General features: G+C 42.0%; 1 long non-coding RNA gene across 1 annotated transcript; it reads left to right on the forward strand.

The window, feature by feature from the left end:
• The first annotated feature begins 589 nt into the window (after positions 1-589).
• LOC132391762 (uncharacterized) lies at positions 590-19,274 on the forward strand. Its single transcript, XR_009511344.1, has 3 exons — positions 590-724; positions 17,369-17,512; positions 18,888-19,274. It is a non-coding gene; the product is annotated as an uncharacterized LOC132391762 (long non-coding RNA).
• Positions 19,275-20,147: the final 873 nt, after the last annotated feature.

The raw sequence follows: 20,147 nt of genomic DNA on the forward strand, positions 1-20,147 counted from the left end.
CCCAAGGTAGATTTGCCTGGAGGAATTCAGATAAGTATGGTTTATAAGTAACAGGTGCATGTGCACACACTGATGGCACAGCTATTTTTAGCTGGAATGTACAATGTTTTTAAATGCTCTGACGTTCGTTCCTGCAGGTGATGGCTGCCACTGTGGGAACATTTTGAGATTGGACTTCATTTGAGAGTCATTTGTCCAAATAACATTCACTGTTGCTGCGACTTCCAATGCAACCTAATCCACCTGAAATATGAAACTTGATAATAAATCGGCAGAGTATGTATTGTACATATTGGAGGGAGGAACTCAAAATGCCCTTTGGAACATTCTTTAAATAGCAGAGAAGACAAATAATGCCGTATTATCTTTGAGCTAAGGGCTCATAGAGAAGGGGGGGTTGCATTTGGCCCATTGTGTCCATGCCAGCTTTTTTATCCTGTTAGTTGCCAATCTTTAGTTTATTATTACAACACAAGGGGCAATCATTTAAAACTGAGATGCATAGCGATTTCTTCTGCAGAGGTGGTGAATCTCTGGAATTCCCCCCCAGAGGGTTGTAGAGGTTAGATTCTGGGAAGTATTTATGGGGCAGATAGATACATTTTTGAAGGAAGAGGCGAACTGAAGACTTTGGGGAATTAGCAAAGAAGAGGATCAGATCATCTCGTGAATAGTCCCAGCACCCTTGAAGACCCCTGTGGCCAACCGCTGCTTTTATTTTCAGGTGTTTGTTAAGTAGATAAGGGAAATACTTTCCTAACATATTTCAAATTTTCAAGCAGAATTTAGCAGCTTGTTATAAATATAATAAATATTACTGTTTGCCCTTTATATTTACATAAGTTTTCCTAAACCTGTATCTCTGTTGCAGATCCTTCTGATCAAATCCTGTTAAATTTCAAAATTGCTAATAATTTTAAAACTAATGCAGAGCAGACTCGATGGGCCAAGTGGCCTAGTTCTGCTCCTGTGTCTTTTGGCCTAATTTGTTTTTCTTTCTAGATCTCCATGCATAACTGAAATTCCTCATTCCCACAACCTACAGGCGCTTTCCTCACAATGATAATAATTTGTAGAGATAGCTGAAGCATTTACTATTTCAAGCAATTAACTTAAAAGTAGAATAATCCTGACTGAAGTGGGAGAGTCTGATAGTAAATACAGTAAAAATAAGATGATTGTCTCTGTATGTGATCCAAGCTGATTTTATTAACAGATTTCTGAATAATTAGTAATAGCAGATTGCATTTTTATAATGTGTTTTACACAGCAACACCTTATGGCGTTGTGGGATTCTTAGCAACCAAAATTTCACTGAGTCACATAAGGTGAAGCTTGGTCAGTAGAGTATACCTTAAGGATGGTTGTAAAGGAGAAAATGAAGAAATGGAGGGAATCAGAGGATCAGAGCTCTGCAACTCAGGCCAAAATAGCTCAAGTGGTGTTGAACAATTAAGGTTTGGGATGTAGAAAAAGGAAAGGGGGAGGGGGGAGAGAGAATATTTCATTATTTATCTCTCCTGCTATGTAAAGAATGTTGCAAAGGGAAGTCAAATAGGGTTAGGACATAAAATATTAAACTAAAAGGGCACTAAGGAATATTGATGAACAGAGGGACTTTGGACTTCAAAGTGTACAGAGCCCTGAAAGTGACAGCTGAAGTAGATAAGGTGGTGAAGAAAGTATATGGGATAGTTGCCTTCATATATGAGGCTTAGAAAGTAAAAGTTGGTATGTTATGTTGCAACTTCACAATGCACATCTGGAGTATTGTGCTGGCCGCCACACCATAGGGAGGATGTGATTGTGCTGGAGAGGTGCAGGAAAGATTCACCAGGATTTTGCATGGAATTGAGAGCTTTATTTATTGAATTGAATCGAATTGACATTATTTCTTACATCCTTCACATACATGAGGAGTAAAAATCTTTACATTACGACTCTGTTTAAATGTGCAATGTGCAATCGTAGTAATTTATAATAAATAGAACAGTCAATGTAACATAGAATACACTCAAATCAGTGTGAGTTGGTCAGTCTGATGGCCTGGTGGAAGAAGCTGTCCCAGGGACTGTTGGTCCTGGCTTTTATGCTGTGGTACTGTTTCCCAGATGGTAGCAGCTGGAGTAGATTGTGGTTGGGGTGACTCAGTCCCCAATGATCCTACAGGCCTTTTTTACACAACTGTCGGTGTAAATGTCCTGAATCATGGGAAGCTCACAATTACAGATGCACTGAGCTGTCCACACCACACCCTGCAGAGTGGTGTTGAGAAAAGAAATTGGACAGACTGTGCTTATTTTCCCGAAATAAAAGATGCTAATGGTGATCTAATAGAGGCTTGTAAAATAATAAAAGAAAAGAGATAAAGATAGAGAAAAGTTAGCTTTGTGTGTCACAAGTACATCGAAACATTTGCATTGAATCAAATCAAACCCACAAAGATTATTCTGAGCAGCCTACAAGTGTTGCCATGCCCTCTGGTGCCAACATAGCATGCCCACAATTCATTAATCCTAACTGGCGCATCTTTTTTGGAATATGGGATGAAACTGGAGCATCCGGAGGAAAGCCCCACAGTCACATAGAGAACATACAAACTCCTTTCAGACAGCGGCAGGAATTGAACCCCAATCTTACAGCTGGTACTGTGAAGAAAAAGCATTAACTACTATGTTACTATGACGCCCACAGATAGGGTAGATAATCGGATTCTTTTTCCCCATGATAGGGTTACTAAAAGCAAGAGGACATAGTTTTAAGGTGAACGGAAGGAGTTTTAAAGGGGATTTGAGGGGAACAATTTTTTATATGGAGAATTGTTGAAGTAGGGCATACGAGCTCAATTTCAACGTTTTAGCGAAGTTTGGATCGGTATATGGATGGTAGGGGTTTGGAAGGCTATGTCCCAGTGCAGGTTGATGGGAGTAGGCAGGTTAAATGGCTCAGCACTGAGCAGAAGGGCCAAAGGGCCTGTATGCTGTGACTCTATGACTCTATTTGGAGCTCACTGCTAGAGAAGGTGATGGAATCAAATGCAATCACTGCATTTAATAAACATTCAGACAGGCAATTAAACGGGCAAAGCATAGAAAGGTACTGACCTGATGCAGACAAATGGGATTTGTGTAGAGGAGCAAAAAGCGAAACAGATGTGATGACCTGAAGCGCCCTTTCAGTGCTATACAACTGTATGATGATCAAAGCACAAATAGAGTTGCCTTTGCCTCTGATGGAGGAAAGTAGAAACCTATCCCTTATTAGTTCTGCTGCTTTGAACATTATACGCTTTTGTACATTCTGTTGCTAACCAGCTAAAGCGGATGTCTCATGGCAGAAAATATAAATGATTTGTCTTTACTAGGATAGCGTAAACGCATGTTGTCACCACCAAATAATTGCTCAGCCAATGTTTCCTGAACCGTTTATGTGGGTTGGAAATGAAATTGTTGGTGTCAAGGAAGATAAATTACTTTTTCTCCCCCCCCCCCCCCCCCCCCGACCCACAATTCCACTTAAGCAGATCAATAACCAGAAGGGGAAGATATCAAGGCTGTGGTGCTGTCTAGCTGGCTGCTCTACTCAAATGGAATTTAGGACATTCTAAGAAAAAGGAAGCAAAGCTCTGGGGAAAAGGGGTGGAGGGTGAAACTCAGGTTTAGATGAATGGATAGAGCCAGAAGCTACAACTCCAGTGTTTAAGGTTACATAATGCATGTAATTACCTAACGAAGACTCAAGCACTTCAGCAACAGCACTTTTGATAGAAGTTTGTGAGTTCAAGCCCCAGCCCAACGATGTGAACACACAATGATTTTTGTACAACACCATCAAACATGTTAGTATTTGAGATTCCTGCCTATTTGTTTAGAATTGCAGAGGATATTTCCAGGTGTGCTGCCCAATATGTATTCCATCACAAAATGGATTAATTGGTTGTTAGCCTCAGAGGCACATGTGCTGTGCACAAATTGATTTCTATTTATGAAAAAATACCAATAACTACAGTCCAAAAGTTAATCTTTTCCAGAGTCAATCATAGGCTCAGTGTGACTGTATTGTTGACAAGGTTTAGCTAAGCACTAAGCATCCGAAGGAATAAGTTCCTTCAGATTTTATTTGGCTCAGGTTCCTCAATGACTAAATCCTGCTCTACTGCTGAAACTGGTTTCTATTTAGGTCAGACTAAACAGTTGAGCTCAGTGGAAAGGACACTGGAAGAGTCCTTGATCTGTCGAGGCTGAAGTTGTTTGGCAGCTCTGGAGAAAAAAAGTACATTTTGATTATTGTATTATCTTAATTAGCCAATTTTGTGATAGCAGGGGGATAAATACATTCAGTAAAGCTCCGTAATCCAGCACATTCAAGACTATGCTGATACCAGATGCAATTCAATATACCAACAGATTTTAATGCATTTGTCAAAGATGTTATGCATTACTACAATAAAGTTTCCAATGAATGTGGTAATTTAAATGGGAGCCCATAGAATAAAGCCCTGGAGAGGTTAAAGCGTATACAGGAATCAGAACCTCAGAGAATTTCAAGGGAGCATGGGAACAAGAGCCCTTGTAAGTTTAAAGGGAATGTGGGAAGCAGGCATGGTAAGTTCAAATTAAATTTATTATCAAAGTACGTATATGTCACCATATTCAACCTGGAGATTCATTTTCTTGTGGGCATACTCAGTAAACCCAAGATATGGACTGAGAGATGGCAGATGGAGTTTAACCCAGATAATTGAGAGGTGATATGCCTTGGTAGGGCAAATGCAAGGAGACAATACATCTTTAAGGGCAAGGTCCTTAGCAGTATTGCTGAGCAGAGAGATCTTGGGATCTAAGTTCATAGTTCTTTGAAAGTGGTTACGAAGGCTTATGGGATGTTTGCTTTTATTAGTCAAGGCATTGAGTTCAAAAGTCAGAAGGTTATGTTACAACTTTATAAAACTCCGGTTAGGCTAAGTCTGGAGTACTGCATACAGTTCTGATTGCTCGACCATTGGAAAGATGTTGAGGCTTTAGCGAGGGTGCAGAGAGGGATATGGACATGGTGTAGGTGGGAAGGATTAGTGTTTGGGAGTTTTTGATTTGCTTTTGAACTGGTTCAGCACAACTTTGTGGGTTGAAAGGCCTGTTCCTGTGCTGTACTCTTCTGTTTTCTATATTCTAATTCATGAAAGACTGCACCCATTAGGATGTGCAGACAGTATGCTAAAGAAAACAAACTGCAAATACAAAAGGAAAAAGAAATAGTAAGAAGAAATAAATAAGCAATAAACATTCTGAACATGTGATTAAGAATCCTTGAAAGTGAGTGTATAAGTTGTTCAAAGATGGGACGAGTGAAGTTATCCCCACTGGTTCAAGAGCATGGTGGTGTGGGTCCTGAAGCTCCTCTACCTTATTCCTGATGACAGCATGGCCTGGGTAGTGGGGGTCCTTGGTGGATGCAGCTTACCTGTGATAGTGCTCCTTGTAGATGTGCTCAGTGGAGGGAAGGGCTTTACCTGTGATGGGCTGGGCCATATCCATTAGTTTTTGTAGGACTCTACATTCAAAGGCACTGGTGTTTCCATATCAGGCCACGATGCAAGCACTCAATATACCCTCTACCACACATCTATCGAAGTTTGTTAAAACTTTAGACATCATGCCAAATCGTCTCAAACTTCTAAGGAACTGAGGTGCTGCTGTGCTATCTTCATAATTGTACTTACGTGCAGGGCCCAGAACAGATGCTCTGAAATGAAAACATCGAGGAATTTCAAGTTGCTGATGCTCTTAACCTTTGTTCTCCTGATGAGGACTGGCTCCTGGACCTCTGGTTGCCCCCTCCTGAAGTCAATGATTAGCTCCTGCTAGATTTTCAATCTCCCTCCTATATGCTGATTTTAGGTTGATAGTGGTACGTGCAACCTAAAAACGTAGCACGAATTCATGAATGGGTCCATTACTCCTCACCGACGAAAGCTCTGAGCAGGATTGAAATCGGTGAGGACGAGAGCGGAAGGTGAGTGGGTGTTCATCACCGTCTGCCTGCATTTGACTGGTTTCCCTCTCCCTTTGGTCACAGCTAATGGAGGAAGGCACAGGAGTCTTTCTGACACCGCAAGGTTTGATTGGTGCCAGTCGTGGCTGTGGATTCATTTTGGAGAGCTCTGTGGTTCATGTGACGCGTTTCTGGTTACTTGGTTTTTGATGTTTTTGTGTGATTTGATCAGGGCACTTTGGCGCAGGCTCGTCCTGTGGTCTGCGGCCAATGAATGACAGAGTGCTAAACTGAACTGAACTGAACACCCTTACACTGTTTCGAAAACTCTGCAGTTTGATGTTTAATATTCTGTATGTTGTTTGCTCACATTTTGCCGTTAGTACGATTTGTTCTTTTTCAGGCTTGTAGAGTTTTGATGGTGTTCCTTTGTTTTGTGGTTGCCTTGGAGAGGATGAATTTCAGGCTTGTGTACTGTATTTATTTGATAATAAATCTACTTTGAACCTTTGAATCATCTCCACGATTTGACAAATGACAGTGGTATCATCAGCAAGCTTAAATATGGCATTGGAACTTCCTAGTGATAGGTATAAAGTTCATAGAGCAGGGAGCTAAGCACACAGCCCTGTGAAGCATCTGTGCTGATAGAGATTGCGGAGGACCAGGCTGTTGCTAATCTGACCAGGCTGGAGTCTGCAAATGATGAAATCAAGGATTCAGTTGCACAAGGAGGTATTGAGGCCAAGGTCTTGAAGTTTATTGATTAGTTCTGAGGGGATGAGAGTTTTGAATGTCAAGCTGTATTCAATGACAAGCATCCTGATGTATGCATCTTTCCTGTCCAGATGTTCGAGAGTTGAGTGAAGAGCTAATGAAATGGCATCTGTGATGGACCTTTTATTCTGGTAGGCAAATTGGAGCGGATCCGAGTAGGACTTAATGTGTTTGATCACCAACCTCTCAAAGCACTTGATCACAGTGGATGCAAATGCTGCTAGATGATAGTCAGTGAGGCTGGAACCACTTTCTTCTGAGGCACCTGCTTGAAATAATATGCTGGTGAGTTGAAAGGGAGCATGCAAATTGGGGCCGTAGTCAGTTTCAAGGGCGTGTGTGACCAGGGTTGTGGTCGGTTTCAAGAGAGCTTGAAAACTGGGGACCTGGTTAGTACAAAGGGAGCATAAATCAGGGCCCTGATGAGTTATAGTGTTAGGTTTTGTTGCAGCTGCACTCAAATATTCCATCAGGCTTGTGTCACGTGGAATGCAGGAAGGGTTTGGGGTGTCAGGAGTTAAGTCACTCACTGCTGAATATATAACATCAAGTCAAGTCAAGTCACTTTTATTGTCATTTCGACCATAACTGCTGGTACAGTACATAGTAAAATTAAGACAACGTTTTTCAGGACCATGGTGTTAGATGACACAGTACAAAAACTAGACTGAACTACATAAAAAAACACAGAGAAAGCTACACTAGACTACAGACCTACACTGGACTGCATAAAGTGCACAAAAACAGTGCAGGCATTACAATAAATAATAAACAGGACAATAGGGTAAGGTGTCAGTCCAGGCTTTGGGTATTGAGGAGTCTGACAGATTGGGGGAAGAAACTGTTACATAGTCTGGTCATGAGAGCCTGAATGCTTCGGAGCCTTTTCCCAGACAGCAGGAGGGAGAAGAGATTGTATAAGGGGTGCATGGGATCCTTCATATTGCTGTTTCCTTTGCGGATGCAGCGTGTAGTGTAAATGTCCATGATGGCAGGAAGGGAGACCCTGATGATCTTCTCAGCTGACCTCACTATCCACCGCAGGTTCTTACGATCTGAGATGGTGCAATTTCCGAACCAGGCAGTGATGCAGCTGCTCAGGCTGCTCTCAATACAACCCCTGTAGAGTGTGATGAGGATAGGGGGTGGGAGATGGACTTCCCTCAGCCTTCGCAGAAAGTAGACAAGCTCCTGGGCTTTCTTTGTTATGGAGCTGGTGTTGAGGGACCAGGTGAGATTCTCCGTCAGGTGAACACCAAGAAACTTGGTGCTCTTTACGATCTCTACCGAGGAGCCGTCGATGTTCAGCGGGGGGTGATCGCTCTGTGCCCTGCTGAAGTCAAAAACCATCTCTTTTGTTTTGTTCACATTCAGAGACAGGTTGTTGGCTCTGCACCAGTCCGTTAGCCGCTGCACCTCCCCTCTGTAAGCTGACTTGTCGTTCTTGCTGATGAGACCCACCACGGTCGTGTCATCGGCGAACTTGATGATGTGGTTCGAGTTGTGTGTTGCAGCACAGTCGTGGGTCAGCAGAGTGAACAGCAGTGGACTGAGCATGCAGCCCTGGGGGGCCCCCGTGCTCAGTGTGATGGTGTTGGAGATGCTGCTCCTGATCTGGACTGACTGAGGTCTCCCAGTCTCCCAGTTGCAGAGGGAGGTGTTCAGGCCCAGTAGGCTCAGCTTTCCAATCAGTTTCTGATTGCAATCTGATCTGCTGTAGGGAGCCTGGGCATTTATTGATAGAGACCTCGCATTTGCTCTTCTCACTTCACTAATTCTAAAACCAAAATTTAAGCTGGGCTGCTACAGACAACAGAGAGTAAAAATTGACAAATGTGCTAGCTGGGCTAGTAACTGAACTAACTCACAGTAACAACAGTGAATCCAATCTTTACAAGTGTTGATCTCTTTGCTAAATGCAGGGTCTTTACTTCTGAACAATTACTAATGGACTTCCAATGAGTAGAAGTGGTCATCTGCTTCATTTGCTTCAGATTCTTCTGTGGTTAGCAATGAAGGAAAATGTGTCAGTTGTGTATATCAAGCTGATAGCATCTAGTGCGTTTGCCTTTCTCATTGCTCCCTTAGCCTCGATGACTGACTCCCCACTTCCTCCATTCCACCTGGTTAACCCCACTTCACTGTAAACTCCCACCACATTGTCCAATCCAATGGAGATTTTCAAGAGTTGTTTACTTATTAGAGAAAGAGGCTATTTGGCCATAGACCATGCATACTCCTAGAAGGACAATCTAATCAATCCTTCATCTTATTCCCTGCACCACTTTATAGGGCTCGAGTGGTCCTAATGTGACCTCAGAACAAGTAGATTTGCTCCAAGTACCAATACTTCTTATCTCAATTCCGTTTGGATTGAACCATTCGTTTGTCCTGTATTCCAAGAATATTTAATCTTTTAGGGAATTTTAGCTGTAACATCCAAATTGGTAGTGGACGATTTTGTCGGTTAATTGAAAATGAAGTGTTAATTTTGCAATCGTTTTCAGTCTTAACTAATATCTAAGCTGTCAATAATGAATTTTAAACTATTCTGCACCAGGTTTGTTCTGATGAGTCAACAAACAGGTATATTTTGGGAGTGAAAGGGAGTAGGCAAAAATTGATAAGGATGCTGGTAACAGATGAATCACAGCACTACCATTTGTCAGTTGATCACTTTGTTCTTTGAGAAATTTTTCAACAGTTTTATTCTCCAATTTTAGTACCTCCTGTGCAACGGATGTGCATCTGTTTCTGAAAAACAATAATCATCTCAAAGAGACCATCAATGCTAGAACATTACTATAGCTAAGCAATACCTTACCAAGAAACACAAACAAGCTCCTCGACCAGAAGAAATTACAGAGCTGAAGGAAATACAAGGGTCTGGGCCATTAGAAACCGCAGGCCAAAAGATTTGATGGATCTGTGTAAGGAGAAAGGGCATGAGCAATCAGAGAAAAATGAGGTTGTGTGAAGTAAATGAGCTTGGTCTGTGTCAATGGTCTCAAGTTAATAACTATCATGCCCCACCAACTCTAGGAAGAACAGCAGAGTTACAGAAAAATCACAACACAAAAGGAAGCCAAACTGTCTCCATGCTGAGACTTTGGAGCAGCACAAATCTGAACTTGGATTGAGAAAGTTGTAACCCATTTGTTTAGTATTGTTTGTTTCGAGGGGCCTGTTATTAGTTTCAGCAACAGAGGCAGCAGTGTTTGTTCATTCTGGACAAGTTTAGTAAAACTCAATTAATCTAGCACACTGTTGACCTTCGTGGTGCTGAACAAACAAACTTTTTTGGATTATTTGATGTTATTCTTATTAATACCTTAAACCAGTTTTCATTTACTTATTTTTAGATTTTACACAGTATAATAATTCTTTCAGTCACTCTAGGTCTGGGTACAAGGTGCTACTGAGTTCCAAGGGAGCATGAAAATTAGTGACCATTGAGCAAAAATACCATAAGACATAGAAGCAGAATTAAGCCATTTGGCCCATCGAGTCTGCTCCACCATTCAATCATAGCTGATCTTTTTATCTCCTCCTCTGCCACACTCCCCAAACTTCTCCCCATAACCTTTGATGCGGTGTCCATTCAAGAGCCTATCAAGCTCTGCCTTAAATGCACCAAACCACCTGGCCTCCACAGCTGCCTGTGGTAATAAATTCCACAAATTCACCACTCTCCAGCTAAAGAAATTTCTCCGGATCTCAGTTTTAAATGGATGCCCCTCTATCCTGAGGCTGGGCTCTCTTGTCCTAGACTCCCCCACCATGAGAAACATCCTTTCCACATCTTCTCTGAATAGGCCTTTCAACATTCTAAATGTTTCAATGAGATCCCCCCTCATCCTTCTATATTCCAGTGAGTACAGACCCAGAGCTATCAAATGTTCCTCATAAGATAACCCTTTCATTCCTGGAATCATCCTTGTGAACCTCCTTTGGACCCTCTGCAAAGCCAGTACATCTTTTCTTAGTTGTGGAGCCCAAACCTGTTCACAATACTCAAGGAGATACCTCACTAGTACCTTATAAAGTCTCAGCATCACATCTCTGCTCTTGTATTCTAGACCTCTTGAAATGAATGCTAACATTGCATTTGCCTTCCTCACCATCATCTCTACCTACAAGTTAACCTTTAAGGTGTTCTGCACAAGGATTCCCAAGTACCTTTGCAACTCAGATTTCTGGATTTTCTCCTCTTTAGAAAATAGTCTGCACATTTATTTCTAATTCCAAAGTGCATGACCATGCTTTTTTTATCAACCGCCCTATCCTGAGTCCCTTCAATCTGGCTCCTACCCCCCCTACCAAATTAACTTAAATCCTCCCAACAGCTCTAACAAACTTGTCTGCGAGAATATTGGTTCCCCTCGGGTTCAGATGTAACACATCACCTTTGAACAGGTCATACCTCCCCCAGAAGAGATCCCAATTATCCAAGAACCTGAAGCCCTGTCCCCTGCACCAGCTTCTCAGCCACGCATTAATTTTTTAAATCATCCTGTTTCTACCCTCACTGCCACATGGCACAGGCAGCAATCTGGAAATATCTACCTGGGAGGTCCTGCTTCTCAGCTTTCTGCCTAACTCACTAAATTCTCGTTTCAGGACCACTTTGCTTTTCCTTCCTATGTCATTGGTACCAATATGTACCAAGACATCTGGCTCCCTCTCCAAAATTTTGTGGATACGATCGGAGACATCTCTGATCCTGGCACCTGGGAGGCATTTGGGTGTCTCATTCACATCCACAGAATCCCCTATTTGTTCCCCTGACTATTGAGTCCCCTATCACTACTGCTCCCCTCTTCTCCCACTTCCCCTTCTGCACCACAGTGCTAGTCACCCGGTCTCAGTAGCATTTCCCTGGGAGCTCATTCCCCACAACAGTATCCAAAATGGTATACCTATTTTTGAGGGGAATGGCCACAGGGTGCTCTGTGCTAACTGCCTATTCACCTTTCCATTTCCCCTGACAGTCACCCAGCTACCCACCTGCAACTTCAGGGTGACTACTTCTCTGTAACTGATCGATTATCTCCTCACTCTTCCGTACAAGCAGAAAGGTATCCTGCAGCTCCCGATCCCAAAGATGATCTTCAAGGTGCTGTAGCTGGATGCACTTCATTCAAATGTAGTTGCCTGGGAGACAGTGGGTCTCCCAGGACTCCAACATCCAGCAGAGAGAACCCAGAACTGCCATTCACTAGACTAGGTGCAGTAAGAAAGAGAAAAAAGGGGAACCTTAACAGAAGCTTATCCAGAGCCACTGCTTCTTTCAAGTGGAAGCCTCCTTTGAGCTGAAGTCTGACGCTCCTACTCCCAACAGTGGCTGCCCCAGCAATAGCCACCCCACTTGTCCCTCTGTACTTTTAAACAAGCGTTGTGAACCTGTGAGAAACCTCATCACTGTGGCCTGCTTTTGCTGCTGTTTGGGCTGTCAGAATGTGGAGACTGTGGGGTAAAGGCCTCCTGGATGGCAGGGAAAAGCAGCCTCTGGTGAACCAGAATAGTCAGGTAGCTGATTACCACTCGTCTGCTGCATTACTTTGGTTGTTGGCTGAAGCGTCCTCATTCACCTTGTGCAGCGTTCAGTAGTATAGAACATAGAATATACAGTAGAGCAGTACAGCCCAGGACGTCCCTGGTCCCACCATGTTATGCCAACATATATAAACATACTCCATAATCAAACTGACCCCTCCCTATGTTGTGGGCTCTCCTTTTATTATTTTATCCATGTGCCTACCTAAGAATCTCTTAAACGTCCTGAATGTACCAATCTCAACCACCATCCCAGACAGTATTGCTCTCTGTGTAAAAAATTCTCTCTCTGACATCTCCCTTAAACTTCCCTCCACTGACCTTAAAAACATGTGCGCTGGTGTCAGTCTTTACCGCCCTGGGAAAAAGATGCTGGCTGTCCACTCTGTCTACACCTCTTACAATCTTATAAAATTGCCTCCCATTCTCTTTCACTCCATAGAGAAAAGCTCTACCTTACTCAATATGCAAGATTAAAATTTCTAATTATCACTAACAATGGTTGTCTATTTGGGAGATGTGTTCCCATCTTTGGAAGGGCTACTGTGCAGAGAGGACAAGTTGTGGAGCCAACCGTAACAAACTGCTTTCTCAGTGTAGCAACAATCTAATCAAATGGACCCTATAAATCCTGTAGGAATGGTCGCTTTCAAAAGATATTTTTTTCTGATTTAAGTGAAAAGTTATTTCTGGAATGTGCCTTGGTTTCTGGTGGCTTTGCATATCATGTCTGTACAGGTCCCAGGAACTTTTGTCCTTTATAGCAGCGTGCCATTGAGGAATCCATGCAAGTGCCAGCACAGCCATAGACTATACAAGGACCTTCATTTCATGTGCTGACACCAGTTCACTGATTAACCCATCTCAGCTTTCAGCCTCCCCTTCATCTTGCCTTTCACAATACAACAGCAGAATGGAATTCCTGAATATGTTTTAGTTCTGGTTAAAGGCATTTTCTTCCTTTTCTTTTGTTTATGAAGTGGTAATTAGCATTTCAGAGTCAGATTACCACAGGGGTCGGTGGAAGTCAAGCCAAGAAGTTCTGTGCAAACTTAGGCCACCAGATAAAATGTCCTCTAATGCAGAAACATTGCAAGGAACAAAATGATCCAGCACATGAAATTATCAGGTGATTTGTTTCATTGACTATGTAAATAACCATAAGACTAATTTATTCCAGCATTTGACTATATAATTGTATTTGAAGTCAAGGTCCATTTGGTAGCATTCTCACCTCTGCACAGGTTGGTTCTCGGTTTGTCTTGCATCCTAGTGACTTGGGACAAACACAGTGCAGTTGTGAGAGACTGCTGCAGTATCAGGTTGCCTGCATTTGGGTCAGAAGCTTCCCTGTACCCCAACTTCCCCCTCAGTTGGAACTGATAGAGTCCATGACACAATTCTGAGAAGTGGTAGAGCTGTGGACTTTGCCTGGTCCATCATGAAAACAAACTTCCCCTCCGTGGACTTTATGTGTACTCCTCAGTGCTCAAAAAAGGAGTCCTCATGATCAAAGGGTCCTCCCACTCCAATATTCTCTCCTCTTTCTCCCCCCCACCACTTCCATCAGACACAAGACACAAAAGCTTGACACCATGCACCACTAACCACAAGGACAGCCTCTATGGCCAGTGTTACGAGGCTATTGAGCAGATCTCTTGTACAATAAAGATGATCTTTTGACCTCACAATATACCCCATTGTAGCCTTCATCCTTTATTGTCTGCACTTTCTCTGTAACATTAACACTAGATTATGTACCGTGTTAATTGTTCTGGTATTGCTTTCACCTTGTATTACCTCAACTTAGTATGTTTTGAAATGATCTGTATGGATGGTATGCAATATTTTCTTCAATGTATCTCGGTATCTGAGACAATTAATAATTTTCAATTGCCAATCTTTTTTACCACATCAATATCACCTACCTAACTGCAGCTCCTACCAGAGAGTAGTGACAAGATATCAGGCGCAGAGGAATACCACCATATATAGGTCTGGCGCTGGGTTGCTTACCATCTTTATTTGGAATTAATAGCTGTTCCTTCGTTTTCACTGGGTCTAAATCCTGGAGCTCTCTCTCCTGCGTACATCGTAATAGATCCCTATCCCTTCTTCTGAAAAAACCACTTCGGATCAAGGGCGACTTGCTTTCTCTGTGGCTTTGTGGGTTCTGAGGTGGTCAGTGTGAAAACAGTAAATTCTGCCACAGGTGGGGAGTTCCTTCACCAGAAGTACCGCTGCAGTTTCAGAAATCAGCTCCACCGGCACTTTGTCCAGGACATTGGCTTTGCCAATGATGTAAAAAAAAGTTAAATATAGATTATTTGGTCATGATCAGATTGTTGTTTGTAGCAGCTTGCTCTGCATTTAATGCATTTACTGTTGTCTAAACTTCCAAAGAAAGGGCTTTGAGACTTTATCACAGCTTATTGTGCATTAAATGCTATCTACTCTTCAAATGTAAAGGGCTTGAGGTATCTTGAAAAGATCATGATAATGTGACTAGAAATGCAAAGTTGTTTCTTTGAGATAGTGGTGGTTGTTTGGGAAACTTCTTTTATTTCAAAAATAAACATCATTCTTAAAAATATTTTTAAGAAATATAAAATAGTGCATCGTTTTCTTTGCATTCATAGTGCCACCCATTCATGGTACAACAGACAATCTGCTGAAGGAACTCAGCAGATTGAACAGCATCTGTTGCAGGTTTTGACCCAAATCATCAACCGTTTGTTTCCACCCACAGATGCTGCTCAACACATCTAGTTCTTCCAAATGATTGGTTGTTGCTTCAGATTCCAGCAGCTGCACTCTCTTATGTCTTTATATATTCACAGTGTTGTCAAGTAATTCTCCATACAAAGTACCAACGCTGCTCAAGAAATCCATTTCACATGTTTGAGAGACTGTTAAAAAGTGCCCTGCTCCACAATGTGTAGTGACAGCAGGAACTTAGATTATGTTGTCCAGGAAACACGAAGTAAAGACACTATTCATACCTCAATAACTGAGTTGGCATAAATGCCCACCTGATGTTGACAGATCTCTACTAAGCTGGGCTCACAGCCATTGCGAAGGATTATTTCTCCAGGAGTGGCTTGAGGATACAGGGATGCATTGTGTTCTGTTAGATACCAATGTGTAAGGCTGGACTCTATGAAATCACTCATCAGATGCATGGAAGACCCGGAGGGAAATATCATGACATTTTGCAACTTATAGGAAGTCCCCAACTTTTCATTATGTTGCATTCTTCACTGAAATTGAATCCGGTAATGCATGAAAACTTGGCCTTAAGCAAAATAGTTTCAAGGAACCTGTAAGTGCTCTGTGCAGCAGCACAATACTATTAAAGTCAAGAACGGGGACAAATGGCAAACATCTCACTGCTGTGTTCTATCATTCTATGGCCTTGAGGACTCACACATGTTGCTTCTTCCCCTCCATCATCAGATGTCTGAACAGACAGTGAACCAACCCATGAATTCTACCTCACTACCTTTGCTGTATTTATTTAATTTATGTGATTAAATAAGTTATTAAATTATTTTAATTTAATTTAATTTTAATTGAATTTTTATATAGGCAGTTTATTTCTTACTGTAATTTATAGTATTTTTTGTATTGTAATGTGCTGCTGCCACAAAACAACAAATTTCATGAAATATGCACTAATCATAAACCTGAGTTTGATTCTCATTCTGAAGTTCTGTACAAAGGCAGGAGGAGGCAGCCTCCATCTGTAAGAGAGTGATTGGCAGGTAACCGGGTAGTGGAGGGAGACCAAAGTATAGTGGAATAGGTGGGTTACAGAATCAAAGTTGGAAGTAAATTTATTATCAAAGTACATATATGTCACCGTACACTACCCTGAGATTCATTGTCTTAGGGCATTGACAGTATGTGCAAAGAAACACAATAGAATCAATGGAAAATCACACAGAAGAAGACAAACAACCAACCAATTTGCAAAATGCAACCAGCTCTACAAATTAAAAAAACAACAACATAATAACAATAAATAATAATTAATAAATATTGAGAATATGATGAAAAGCCTTTGAAAGTGATCTATTTTTTTGTGGGAACAGTTCAGCGTTGGGGTGAGTGAAGTTCAAGAGCATGGTGATAGAGGAGTAATAACTGTTCCTGGACCTGATGGTGAGTCCTGAGGCTCCTGTACCTCCTTCCTGATGGCAACAGTTGAGAAGAGGGCACGGCCTGGAAGGTGGGGGTCCTTGCTTTCCTGCAACGCACTCCTTGTAAATGTGCTCCGTAGTAGAGTGGGCTTTACCCACGATGGACTGAGGCTTTTCATTCAAGGGCGCTGGTGTTTCCATACCAGGCCTTGATGCAACCAGTCAGTGTACTCTCCACCGCACAGCTATAGAATTTTCTCAGTTTTAGATAGCTATAGAAGTTTCCCAAAGTTTTGGATAACATGCTAAATCTTTGCAAACTTTTATGTTAAAGGCACTATCATGCTTTCTTTGTAACAGCAGTTACAGATCCTCTAAAATATTAATGCTGAGAAATTTAGTTGCTAACCCTCTGCACCTTTGATTCCCCGATGAAAGCTGGTTCGTGGAGATCTGGTTTCCTCCTCCTGCAGTCAATAATCAGCTCTTTGGTTTTACTGACATTGAGTAAAAGGTTATTGTTATGGCACCATTCAGCTAGATCTTCAAACTCTCTCCGATATGCCAATTTGTCAGCACCTTTGATTCAGCTGACAGTGGTATCATTAGCAAACTTAAATATGGTATTGGAGCTGTGCTTAGCCTCACAGTCAGGAGAGGAGCAGGGGGCTAAGTGCACAATCTTGTGGTACATCTGTGCTGATGGAGACTGGGGAGGTTTTGTTGTTACCAATTCAAACTGTCTGGGGTCTGCAAGTGGGGAAATCAAGGATCTAGTTGCCCAAGGAGGTACAAAAGCCTAGATATTGGAGCTTATTGATTAGTTGTGAGGAGATGATACTATTGAATGCACAGCTGTAGTCCACAAAGAGCATTCTGATGTACACATCTTCATTTTCCAGAGTTGAGTGAAGAACCGATGAAATGGTATCTGCTGTGGACCTATTGTGACAATAGACCATTTGGAGTGGATCCAAGTGACTCCTCAGCCAGGAGTTTCATACCAGTCTCACAGTGGACAGTGCAACTGGACAATAGTCATTGAAGTAAGTTACCATGTTCTTCTTGTTCACTGGTATAATTGAAGCTTGAAACAGACTGCTGAAGTGAGAGGTTAAAGATATTAGTGAACACTGCAGCCGGTTAATCAGCACAGGCCTTTAGTACTCGGCCAGGTGTGCCTTCTCGGCCAGATGTTTTCTATGGGTTCACCCTCCGGAAGGTGTTCTCACATCAGCCTTAGAAACTGAAATCGCAGAGAAGTTGGGCTGTGTGCGTTCATGAAATTATCTCCATGTTTTGTTGGTCAAAGTAAACATAAAAAGACATTGAGCTCACGTGGGAGCGAAACATTGTTGACACCTTGTGGTGAACTACATATACCTGTCTGGACACACCCCCTGCTGACTGCTCCTGTGGCTCCTCCCACAGACCCCTGTATAAAGGCGATTGAGGGCTGAGCCCGGCCTCCCTGTCTCCAGGATGTAGTATGGTGGTCGACCACTGCTTATTCCTTCTTCCAGTCAATAAAAGCCGATATCTCGCCTTTACGTCTCAGAGAGAGTTATTGATGGTGCATCACACCTATGTCACTTTTGTTTTACTTTGTAGCAGGGTGATAACATTCAAGCTCCGCCACAGCTGTCAAGGACCCTTCTGTGACTCCAGTTTGGTCCACTTTGCATATGAGATGTCTTTCTGGAGGTCGTACTGGACTGCTTATATTTTACTCGGTTACCTATTAGAAAAAACCTCTAGTTGCCGCACATGGCACATGGCAAACTATGCACCACACAGGAGTTAACAATTCAGGCACCTTTGCTACTTACACATTGTTCACAGCTACATTTTATTTGTTGTACTGAAACAAATCCAAAAGCAATTATCTTTGAGCTATTTTACTGAGGAATTTTGTTGTGTAGTTTGAAATGACCATCTTGGAGAATCTGAACAGTTAGTCTCATTTAACCCACTACTGGGCTAAGCGGGTGGCTGCATGGACCTCCATATACCACATTAAGTGAGTTAATATTGAAGAACCCTGCAGGCAGTGCAGTTAATTGAAGATTTGGCATTACAGACAGGCACAGCAGGTGAGCGGCAAAGATTAACAAGCTCTGTAATAGCCTGAGCCAAGAATATGTATTCATGTTTTGTTCCTGTCAATATGATATTCCTATTAGACCCCCAACATACAACAGTTTTTCCTTTAATATTCTCCATACCCACTTGCCACTGTTAGTATCATGTAGTATACAGAACAGCTACTATGTACTAGATTGCTGTATAGTAAATGGAAATGTATAGTTACTGTTCTATAGATTTGCCAAGCATGCCCACAGAAACAGAATCTCAGGGTTATACTGTATGTGGTGACACATATGTACACTGATAATAAATTTGACTTTGACTTTGTTGCAGAGATTGCTACATCAAGCTACCAGAGAATGCAATATCCTGCCTCACGGCAATATACTTGGGAAGTCCCACATCACCAGGTTCAGGAACAGCCTCTTTCCTAAACGCCTTCAGATTCTTGAACTGATCTTCACAAACCTAATCCTACCTCAACAATGGAACACCACAGTTCACCTTCAGCACCAGCATGGACTTCTTTCTAATTATGTCTTTGCAAGTTTTGCACATTCTTCACTGTTTTGGATAAGTTATATATAATTTATATTTAGTGTGTTGTCTGAATCTACAAGCCTGTGATGCTGTCGCAAGCAGGTTTTTTAATTGTACCTGTACCTCATCATACTTATCTATATCATAATAAACTTCATCTGGTGATACTTTACTCAAAAGCAGTGATCATGATGCTTAGGGCAGTGGTTGATGTGCCAGGGGTATGGGTCTGAATAATAGTTAAGTTAAAGCTCTAATGAAATTTTAGTGGAAGCTAGAGTCTTAAAAGCATGTGGTTCAGGACTGATAGGGTGCTGGAGTCGTGGGTACCAGGACGGGGGTAGGTGGGGCAGAGGTATCAAGGGGAAATGGAAAAAGGATGGGCTATGATGAGGGAGAGAGCTAAGAGCTGACCTTTAGAAAAAAAAATACATTGTCCCCAGCCCAGATGAAGAGTCTTGACCTGAAACATCGAATGTCCATTTCTCTCCATCTGATCTGCTGCGTTCCTTCAGTGTTTTGCATGTTGCTTCTAATTCCAGCATCAGCAGTCTCTTGTGTCTGCATTGCTCGTGTTTGTTGAACCCCATCTCATATTTCACAACTGTCAACTGTCCTAGGAAAAGGCTAGCCCAGCCAGGTACTTCAAAGGAAAGGGAGATGGGAAATATGTACTGGAGGTTGCCAACAAAGCCCACATCCCATGAATAAATATAGAAAACATATTGTTTCCTACAAGAGAAGCACCAATGGAGATGCCAGATTGCCTTGTTTACAGTGGGAACCCAGTCCTTTTAATGCAAAATGTAAACAGGGAGTTGGATGCTATCTTCTGAATTAGATTTGCTTAGTGCACAGGTTGGATTACTTACCCACTGACAGACAGTAGTATTTCATTGCATCATTTTCTGCTTTCAGCTCATAACCTTCAGCTAGATCAGTCCAGCCCAGCTAGTTACGTGTTTCTATAAACAATCAAGCAAACGTAAAGAAATATCAATTCTGTGATTTGCAGTCGCAAATTCTAAATTGCCCTAATATTGTAATGCACAC

This window comes from Hypanus sabinus, chromosome 3 (genome assembly GCF_030144855.1).
Source record: "Hypanus sabinus isolate sHypSab1 chromosome 3, sHypSab1.hap1, whole genome shotgun sequence".
In the NCBI taxonomy this organism is placed as follows: Eukaryota; Metazoa; Chordata; class Chondrichthyes; order Myliobatiformes; family Dasyatidae; genus Hypanus; species Hypanus sabinus.